Source organism: Ornithorhynchus anatinus, chromosome X4 (genome assembly GCF_004115215.2).
Source record: "Ornithorhynchus anatinus isolate Pmale09 chromosome X4, mOrnAna1.pri.v4, whole genome shotgun sequence".
In the NCBI taxonomy this organism is placed as follows: Eukaryota; Metazoa; Chordata; class Mammalia; order Monotremata; family Ornithorhynchidae; genus Ornithorhynchus; species Ornithorhynchus anatinus.
In genome coordinates, this window is record NC_041752.1 from 4,320,608 (window position 1) to 4,331,918 (window position 11,311).

The following is an 11,311-nucleotide window of genomic DNA, read 5'->3' on the forward strand; positions in this document are numbered from 1 at the left end:
AGACGGGGAGACAGACATTAATATAAATAAATCATTTATAACATATAATTTAAAGATAGGTACATAAGTGCTGTGAGGTTGGGGGAGGGACGAATAACTAAACGCCCAAAGGTCACAGACCCAAGTGCAGGTGACGCAGAAGGGAGGGAGAGCAGGGGAGAAGAGGGCTTAAATCAGGGAAGGCCTCTCGGAGGAGGTGTGACCTTAAAAATACTTTGAAGGTGGGGAGAGTGGCAGTCTGGCCTAGACAGAGGGAGAAGGCGCTCCAGGCCACGGGGAGTATGTGGGAAAGGGGTTGGAGGGGAGATAGAAGAGATCGGCCGGTGAGGGAGCTGGGGTGAGAGGAGCGGAGTGTAGGGGCTTGACTGGAGTAGATAAGTGAGCTGAGGTAGGAGGGAAAGAGCTGATGCGGGCCTTCAAAGTTGATGTGAGAAGTCCCTGTTTATTAATAATGATAATAATACCTGTGTACCAAGCACTGTCCTAAGTGCTGAGGTTGATACAAGGTTATCAGGTTGTCCCATGTGGGGCTCACAGCCTTAATTCCCATTTTAGGATACCTGAGGTATAGAGAAGTGAAGTGACCTGTCCAGAGTCACACAACTGACAAGTGGCGGAGCTGGGATTCAAATCCAAGACCTCTGGCTCCCAGGCCCGTGCTCTTTCCACTAAGCCACGCTGCCTCTCTAATATTAATAATGGTACTTGTTAAGCGCTTACTACGTGCCAAGTGTTGTTCTAAGTGCTGCGGTAGATACCTGTAGTCAAGTTGGACATAGTCCTTGTCCTACACAGGACACACAGTCTTAACCCCCATTTTAGAGATGAGGTAACTGAGGCCCAGAGAAGTGAAGCGACTTGCCTAAGGTCACACAGCAGGCATGTGGCAGAGCCAGGATTAGAAGTCACGACCTTCTGACTCCCAGTCGTGGGCTCTGTCCACTAAGCCACGCTGCACGGGGAGGTGGATGGGCAGTCACTGGAGTGTTTTGAGGAGTGGGGAAACAGGGCCTGAACATTTTTGTAGAGAAATGATCCGGGCAGCTGAGTGAAATATGGACTGTATTGACAGTCACTTAGACTGTAAGCCTGTCAAAGGGCAGGGACTGTCTCTGTTGCCGACTTGTTCATTCCAAGCACTTAGTACAGGGCTCTGCACATAGTAAGCGCTCAATAAATACTATTGAATGAATGCATCTGGACTGGAACGGGGAAGACAAGAGGCTGAGAGGTCAGCGAGGAGGCTGTGGGGGGTGCCACCAGGGTATCATAGGTAGGAAAATGGAAGTGGGTAATTATTATCACTTCTCAGGGGGTTTCTGGGTTCTTAAGAATACTTTGGGGCAAGGCAGAGCAGGGCAGGGAAAAGCTTTTTAAATGCCTCGCTTGGGAGGAGATTCTACCTTATAGTCTCAAGTGAAGACAATTCAAGGACACTTGAGGGAAAAAAAACTGTTGGAAAATCATTCCCGCTTAGGATGAAGGACGATCTGAACCCTAAAAATCAGAAAGACGAGAGCATACATTCTTGGGATCTGTGGGTGGATGCGGGGAAGGTGAGAAGCAAAGGCTGGGGCGTTTGTTTGAAACTCGGGGAGGGCACGTTTAATTTCTCATGCTCAGAGGTTCTAATTGTGGTTTTGGATCTGTCCGCAGCCTTTTTAGGTGTTGATTGCCGAGTATTCACCAGAAAGAAGGAATTCCATAGGGTGAGCTTTGTTACTTATGGAGCCCGAGTTTGCCCTTCCTATCCCCTTCCCCTTTATTCTCCTCTTGTATTCCCTTCTCCCCAGTTATATTATTAGATTGGGAGCTCTCCCCTGACCCCACCAAAAGACAGTGACTGCATCTAATCGTTATATTGTACTCAATTATATATTGTATATTGTACAATATATTGTTCTATTGTACTCTCCCTAGAGTTTGGTACAGCGTTCTGCACACAGTAGGTACTCAAAAAATACGACTCTCATTTCCACCTACATATTGGAGAAGTAGCTTGGCTCGGGGGAAAGAGCAAGGGTCATGGGTTCTAATCCCGGCTCCTCCACCTGTCAGTTGTATGACCTTAGGCAAGTCACTTAACTTCTCTGTGCTTCAGTTACCTCATCTGAAAAATGGGGATTAAGACTGTGAGCCTCACATGGGACAATTTGATTACCCTGTATCTACCCCAGCGCTTAGAACAGTGCTCGGCAAATAGTAAGCGCTTAACAAATACCAACATCATTATTATTATTACATTCTTTCCCAGCACTCAGTACAGTCTCTGCAGCCAGTAAATGCTCAATAAATACAATTACGACTAGCATTACTGCTCCTCTTGCTAACATTCTCTCCCCCCTTCAAAAGCTATTGATGACACCTCCTCCAAGAGGCCTTCCCTCATTAAGCCCCCTTTTCCTCTTCTCCCACTTCCTTCTGCATCGCCCTGACATGCTCCCTTTATTCATTCCCCACTCCCAGCCCCACAGCACCCATGTCCATATCTGTCATTTTATTTATTTCTGTTAATATCTGTCTCCCCCTCTAGTCTGTAAATTCCCTCATCTGTAAAATGAGGATTGAGACTATAAACCCCACGTGGGACAGGGACTGTGTCCAATCCCATTTGCTTGGATCCACCCCAGGGCTCAGAAAAGTGCCTGGCATGTAGTAAGCACTTAACAAATGCCATTATTATTATTATTATCATTATTATTATTACCGCAGTACTTAGAACATAGTAAGCACTTGGCAAATATGACAATTATTACTACCACTTCCACTATTGGTGGAAATGATCAAACGCCACTAGATTCGGTCCATTATAGCATGATTTCAGATGCTAACCTTGCCAAAAAAAAAAGGCTTAATTTAAAATATTGAAATTCATGGAACATCTGAAGAGTAAGCAATAATGAAATCTCTCGCCTCCTCCTCAGACAGGGCAATTCCGTCTTTGGATCGGGATGTCAGTATTTCCTGATCTAAATTCCTTGCTGGGAGATTACAGGGGTGTTGCTATTTTGACAGGTTTTGCAAGATTTTGGGTTCCTCTAGATGACATATTAATTTGTGACTCGTCTTCCTCTTCCCTTACGCTCTTTATCTATCTTGTTGGGATTTTCCAGAAGCCCGGAGGGCTCACATGAGCAGCCTGTCTAATTTATTTTTCTCACTCGGAAATCATCAGTCAGGATTATTAAGTATCTACCCCAGCTTTGAGTACAGCACTTGGTGTGAGGTAAGCCTTTAACAAACACCGGTATCAACATCATCGATGAATTCATCTTAAACCAGGTCTGCCCTCTGACTAATAAATACATCTGCTGGGCAACTACACTGGAGATTAAAAGCGGGGCTCAGACTGCAGTGAAATCCGGAGTACTTCATTTCGATCATCTCTTCTTTCCGTCCTTTGAACTCTTTTCGCCAAGCCATCAGCCGGGGAGGGAGGAAAAGCAGAAAATCGACGTCTGCTAGACAAATGTGATGTCTGGCTTGTAAAAATCTAAGTGCCCGGGCTAGGGGATGGGGGTGGTCTAGAAAATCAGAGTAGCTTTTACTGAGCAGCTTCTAGCTAGCTAACTGCAGACACACTCAGGCCAACCTAGTCTCTGCCTGCCCGTATTTTAGATTCACAGCTTGTAAAAATTGGCAGGATACTCCCAGCACCCTCCTTGCAACTGCAAAAACTAACTTTATAAGCGCCCGATCTTTTCTTTAAGAAAAAAATCCACCGAATGTAAGCGATTCACCCCTTCCACTCGTGGGCCCTTCGTGTTTTCCCACCCGAAGGTCATCTGAGCATTAGCTTTGATTTGCCACAGGCTCTGGGTGTTAAAATCATAACTGTTGGGGTTTGGGTTTTTAAACGATGGATGGGAGAGGTGATATTTTCGCACACTGATTTGTGTGCCCCAGTTCCTGATCTGAATCCAGTCTTTTCCTCGCTGGTTTTTGCCGCTCAGAGCATGCGTGTTATTTGATCTCTCTCTCTCTCTCTTCTCTCTTGCCTTTCTGGGCTGCTGGGAAGAAAGGCTCTCCTCTTTCCCACGCTCTCCGACACATTTTAATGAATTAACTGGAAGCCACGCCTTCTCTTGGAAGCCCCTGGCCCCTCCCCTTGACCCCAAAGCTTCTTTAAGGTGGCCTGTCGGGCTTATTGTTACTCTCCTGCCCTTGACAGAAGATGTTTTCTATTGGGGTGGTTTTAAGTTTAAAATCTGCAGAGAGGAGGGAGGAATGCCTAGCCCTGCGTTTTACAAGGCAATTTAATCCCAAACCATTGACTAGCTAGGTACAATGAGGGAGTTTTGCTTGAAGGAGAAGCTTTTCCCCAAATTCTTGGATCTATTCAGCCAGGATTCAGAAGCTCTCCCCCGCCCCCACTTCTCTTTTTGTCTTCACTAGCTTCCATTCTTTCTTTCTTTTCTTTTTTAAGGTATTTGTTAAGTGCTTACTATGTGCCCGGCACTGTACTGAGTGCTGGGGTAGATACACAAGCCGTGTCCCACGTGGGGCTCGTGCTCTTAATTCCCCATTTTCCAGATGAGGGAACTGAGGCCCAGAGAAGTGAAGTGATTCACCCAAGATCACACAGCAGACAAGGGGCGGAGGTGGGATTAGAACCCGGGGCCTCGAACTGCCAGGCCCGGGCTCTTGCCACCGGGGCACACTGCTTCCTATGGGCTGCTCTGTTGTATTCTCCCAAGTGCTTAATCCAGAGTTCTGCACACAGTAAGTGTTCCATAAATATCACTGGTTGATTAACTGATTGACTGAACCATCAGTACTGAATTTTGAAGATGGAAAATAAAGAGGCAGTGTGGCCTAGTGGAAAGAGCCCGGACTTGGGAGTCAGAGGTCATGGGTTCTAATCCCGGCTCCACCATTTGTCAGCTGTGTGACTTTGGGCAAGTCACTTCACTTCCCTGTAACTCAGTTACCTCATCTGTAAAACGGGGATTAAGACTATGAGCCTCATCTGACTACCTTGTATCTACCCCAGTACTAAGAACAGTGCTTGGCACATAGTAAGTGCTTAACAAATACCATCATCATCATCCTGGATCATTTCCTTTCCCTAGCCACTCTTTTCTACTACAACCCATCTTGTGCTCTGTGGGCAGGGAATGTGTCTATTTATTGTTGTATTTTACCTTCCCAAGCGCTTAGTACAGTGTTCTGCATGCAGCAAGTATTCAGTAAGTACAATTAATTGCCAGATTGACTAACTTTCCTTCCCTTGAAAGCTCATCTTTTCCATGGTCCTCGCTCCTGTTCTCCAATTGCGAACTCTTGTTCACGCTCTTTCCCTTTTTTATAAAAAAAAGACATTTGGTAAGTGCTTACTAGGTGCCAGGCACTGTACTGAGTGATGGCATAGATATAAAATAATCAGTTTAGACACAGTCCCTGTCCCACATGGGGCTCAGAGTCTTAATCTCCATTTTCCCAGTGAGGGAACTGAGGCCCAGGAAAGTGAAATGGCTGCCCCAAAGTGATATAGCAGGCCAGTGGCTGAACCAGGATTAGAACCCAGGTCTTTATGATTATTATTATACTATTAATAATAATAATGGTATTTGTTAAGCACTTACTATGTGCCAAGCACTGTTCTAAGCGCTGGGGTAGATACAGGGTAATCAGGTTGTCCCACGTGGGGCTCACAGTTAATCCCCATTTTACAGATGAGGTGACTGAGGCACAGAGAATAATAATAATGTTGGTACTTGTTAAGCGCTTACTATGTGCAGAGCACTGTTCTAAGCGCTGGGGTAAACACAGGGGAATCAGGTCATCCCACGTGGGGCTCACAGACTTAATCCCCATTTTACAGATGAGGGAACTGAGGCACAGAGAAGTTAAGTGACTTGCCCACAGTCACACAGCTGACAAGTGGCAGAGCTGGGATTCGAACTCATGAGCCCTGACTCCAAAGCCCGTGCTCTTTCCACTGCGCCACGCTGCTAAGTGACTTGCCCACACTCACGCAGTTGACAAGTAGCAGAGCCAGGAGTCGAACCCATGACCTCTGACTCCAAAGCCCGTGCTCTTTCCACTGAGCCACGCTGCTTCTCAAGATACTTGTGACTCCCAGGCCCGGGCTCAATCCTCTAGGCCATGTTTTGCTTGTCTCTCCCTCCCTTCTCCTTCAACACTGCCTCTGCTCCATTTATTGTGACCTTATGCTGACGACTTCCACCATTTGAGAAGCAGCATGGCCTAGTGGATAGAGCCCGGCCTGGGAGTGAGAAGGACCTGGGTTCTAATCCCAGGTCCACACTTGCCTGCTCTGTATAACCTTGGGCAAATCACTCCACTTCTCTGGGCCTCAGTTCCCTCATCTGGAAAATGGGGATGAGGATTGTGAGCCCCACCTGGACAGGGCCTGTCTCCAACCTGATTCCCCTGTATCTTCCCCAGTGCTTACGACAGTGCCTGGCACTTAATAAGTGCTTAACAAATACCCTAAAAAAGTCACCAATCAATATTAAAAACTTTACTTATAAGCATACTTCAGTATAAAAGAACCATATACTTCATTTTAGTGTCATCCACCTGCAGATATCAAAGCCCTGCAGAAGCTGCAATTGGATGGCATGGAGAAGTTGGGGCAAAAAAGGCAGTGACTTGGCCAAGGTAACACTTTTTTTGTGCCATGGCGCTGGAAGGCAAACTGGATTATCTGGATTCCCAGCCTGTTACTGGAACCTAAGTAGTGATAACATGCTCGCTAAACAATGATCATATCACTGAAAACATAGCTTAGACTTGTTCATTGAGTTTCTTTGGGCTGTGCATAGAGTGGGTTTTGTTTTTCAATTTCACTTGTTCTCACCGTTGTGTTCCCCTTTTTTTTTCCCCTGTCACTGCTTTTTCTTCGGTTCTCTTTTGAAACCAATGCTTTCGGGTTCTTAAAGGGTAAAAGTTTTCAATTAGGCTTGATTTTTAAAAGCTGGGAATGCTAATGACTAGAACATTGAGTGTTTTAATGTCGTATTTAACTCCTTCCTTTCTCCACTGTTTGATTATCAAAGGAGTTTTGGGATGACCCTTCCAGATAATGATGATAATGATAATTGTGGTATTTGTTAAACGCTTACTATGTGCCAAGCACTGTCCTTAAGTGCTGGGATGAATTCAAGAAAACAGGTCCCAAATGGGGCTCACATTCCAAGTAGGAGAGAGAAGTGGTGGAGAAGCATCATGGACTAGTGGAAAGAGCCCGGGCCTGGGATTCAGAGGATCTGGGTTCTAATCCTGTCTCCGCCTTTCTGCTTTCTGCTGCGGGACCTTGGGCAAATCACTCTGCTTCTCTATGCCTTAGTTAGCTCATCTGTGAAATGGAGATTAAGACTGTGAGCCGCACGCGGGACAGGGACTGTGTCCTAGCTGATTGTCTTTAATCTACCTCAGCGCTTGAGAAATACCCTTAAAAAACCCCCAATAAAATAGCTACTGATGTTATTAAACACCTCACAGGGAAGGACCGGGCCTTCTTTTTCCGTAACTTTTCTAAAATGCAGAGAGAGGAAGAATATTTATTAAGCCCTTAGTTAGTGCTGATTACTATACTAAGCGCTAGGGTAAGTGCGAACAACTCGGACTCCGCTCCAGCCTCAGGTGGAGCTCCTGATCGAAATGAAGAGAGATGTAGACAAAAGAGCCCCATGTTACCAATAAAATACAAAATTCGAAATTGAAGATCACTAAATAAACAGTCACTGGAGGGGACTGTCTGTTCCAGTTCACCAGTAGACTCTCCCAAGCACTTAGTACAGTTTACAGTAAGTACTGTAATTGATTGATTTGATTGCTCTCAGACACATGACTTTCACCTGACGGCTAAGTACAGTATGTCAGTTACAGCCATTTCTCCCTTTTCATACGAGTCCAGGAAAAGAGTACTAGAAGCTGTTCTTCATTCGAATTTATTGAGCGCTTACTGTGTGTAGAGCACTGGACTAAGCGCTTGGAAAGTACAATTCAGCAACAAATAGAGACAATCCCTACCCAACAACGGGCTCACAATCTAGAAGGGGGAGACAGACAACAAAATAAAGCAAAACAAGTAGAGAGGTAGCAATAGCATCACTGTAAGTAGGTGGAATTATAGATCTATACACATCATTAATAAAATAAATAGAATAATAAATATATATATATATATAAAAGTGCTGTGGGGAGGGGACGGGGGGTAGTGCAGAGGGAGGGAGTCAGGGCGATGGGGAGGGGAGGAGAAGCAGCAGTGTGACTTAGTGGTTAGAGCCCGGGCCTGGGAGTCAGAAGGTCCTGGGTTCTACTCCCAGCTCTGCCACTTGTCTGCTGTGTGACCTTGGGCAAGTCACTTCACTATGCCTCAGTCCCTCCATCTGTAAAATGGGGATTAAAACTATGTGCCCCATGTGCGACAGGGACTGTATCCAACCCGATTTGCTTGTATCCACCCCAGCGCTTAGTACGGTGCCTGGCACATAGTAAGCACTTAAATACCGCAGTCATTTTTATTATTAAGAGTGGATGGCGGTGCTGGGACAGGTCTGTGGACAACCCCTTTAGACTATAAACTCATTGTGGGTGGGGAATGTGTCTATTAGTCTATTGCACTCTCCCAAGCGCTTAGTAAAGTGCTCTGCGCACAGTAAGCGCTCAGTAAATACAACTGAACGAATGAACCACTGGTATCATCACCCAGTCAGGACCTTAACACCCAGAAATCCTTTCTCCCTCCTACTTAGACTGTGAGCCCCAGGAGGGACGGGTAGTTACGTTTGCTCATATGATCAACTTGAACTTACCCCAGTACTTAGAACAGTGCTTGACACATAGTAAGCACTGAACATATTCCATTAAGGAAAAGGAAAGTGGTCAGCTACGAGAAAGTGGCGTAGCGAGGCCCTTAGAGGAGGGAGCGAATAAGCCTTGCCTGCTACATGTACCAGCAGTGCAGACTGTAACTGGAAGACTTCAGTGATTTAATAGCCTGAAGTTTCCAGAATCATTGCTAACCTTAGTTCCCACAGTGAGATCACAGGATAGCCTTTGTCTGCACATGCTGACTTTAGAAAATCCAAACCCAGGGAATACTTTTTTCTCTCCTTTCTCTGTTTCAGTTCTGCATTCCCCACAGGTAAGCAGGAGGGTAGGTTTTTTTGGTTGTTGTTGTTTTTTTAGAATACTTGCTAAGTGCTCACTATGTGCCCAGCAGATGCTGGGGTAGATAGATGTTAATAAGGTTGGACATATAATGATAATTTTGGTATTTAAGTGCTTACTATGTGCCAGGCAGTCTACCAAGCACTGGGGTGGATCCAAACAAATTGGATTGGACACAGTCCTTTTCCCACATGGGGCTCACAGTCTTAATCCCTATTTTATAGATGAGGTAACTGGGGCCCAGAGAAGTGAAATGACTTGTCCAAGGTCACCCAGCAGACAAACGGCGGAGGCAGGATCAGAAACCAGGTCCTTCTGACTCCCAGGGCTGTGCTCTATCCACTAGGCCACATTGCTTCCAGGGGGTCACATTCCCGGATAAGGGTGAGTTTGGCTGGGAATAAACCCTTCAACATCTCATTTTCATATTACCTAGCCGACAGTAAAATGCAAACTTTCTCAGAACTAAAAGGGAGTAGTTCATCAATTTCTTTATTCAGAAATTTCTTCAGCTACACATTTTTTGCCGATTTTAAAAAATGTGATTTTTTTTTATGAAGCCATTTCTTTCTTTCTGTGACATCAGACCCCATCCAAATGTAGTCAGCTGTTTGTGGGAGTTTAATGTTGCATCTGGATTTTACCTTTCACTTTTCTTCTATCCTCCCAATTCTGTCTCTTAATTTACACCAAAATGAAGGGGAGAAATGTACCCCAAGTTTAGGCGATCACCAGCCGATTGTCTCACTGTCGTGTGTTGCAGGGGAGCAGCCTAGTGAAAAAAGCATGGGCCTGGGAGCCAGAGGACCTGGGATCTAATCCAGATTTTCCGTGGACCTACTGTGTATCCTGGGACAAGTCACTTCACTTCTCTGGGCCTCAGTTTCCTCTTCTGCAAAATGGGGATTCGGTCCCTGTTCTCCCTCCTACTTAGACTGTGAGCCCCATTTTGGACCTGATGACCTTGTATCTACCCCAGCGCTTAGTAGAGTGCTTGGCATATAGTAAGCGCTTAACAAAAGCCATGATAATTATTAGTAGCAGTAATATTAATTTTTATTACACTGCATGACCACCAGCAGGACTGCTTCTTGTATATGTCTGTCAGTCCATCCCCGAACATTCAATCGACCAATCAGTGGTATTTGTTGAGTGCTTACTCCGTGCTAAGCGCTTGGAAGCGGACAATATAACAGAGATTGGTAGAACCAATTCCTGCTCACAAAGAGCTTACAATCTAGTTGGGGAAGGCAGACATTAAAATAGATTAAGGATAAGGGAATCATTAGTCATCCCTTGTAGGAAGGGAACATATCTACCAATTGAGTTGTATTGTATTCAGGTGTAGTAGAGAAGCAGGGTGGCCAAGTGGATAGATTCCGAGCCTAGAAGTCAGAAGGACCTGGGTTCTAATCCTGGCTCCACCACCTGTCTGCCGTGTGACCTTGGGCAAGTCAATTGACGACTCTGTGCCTCTGTTCCCTCATCTGTAAAATGGGGAGACCGTGAACCCCATGAAGGAAATGGACTGGGTCCATCCTGATCACCTTGCATCTACTCCAGTGCTTAGAACAGTGCGCTGAACAACTACTACAGTCAAGTCTCATTTCTACAACACTCTTCTAATCACAAACTGCCCTTAGCGATAACGCAAACTGGAAATTGTGGCATCCTGAGACTAGCATCCATCCCTTTTTGACAAATAATGCAAGGGGTGACATCTTGACACGGGATCTGAGCAGCCTTGGATTAACTTCTCTTTCTATTAATCTGTTTATTATTAGCCTCTGGGCCTGGAGAGAAACAAATGCTCACGACCTCAAGCATTTCAATCCTCGTGTCTGTTTACAAACGTTTTCATGGGGGTTTAACCATTTGTTCCAGGTTTGGACCAAATGGAACCAGTGTGACTCTGGGATTAAACAAAAAAAACAAGGGAAAAAAAACCAAACCTCTCCCAAACACACACATGCACAAAACAAGATACCTGGTGTGGCATCTAATCCTTTTTCTACTACTATTCGCTTCCTTGTGCCTCAGTTTCCACATTGCTCAAGTGGAGGTCACGGTTTCTAAACGACCTCCAGATGATCTTGTGAATAATAATCAGGAAAAGCAATTTGGCTGAGATAAAATGCAACAGGGAGATTCATGAATGAGGAGTGTG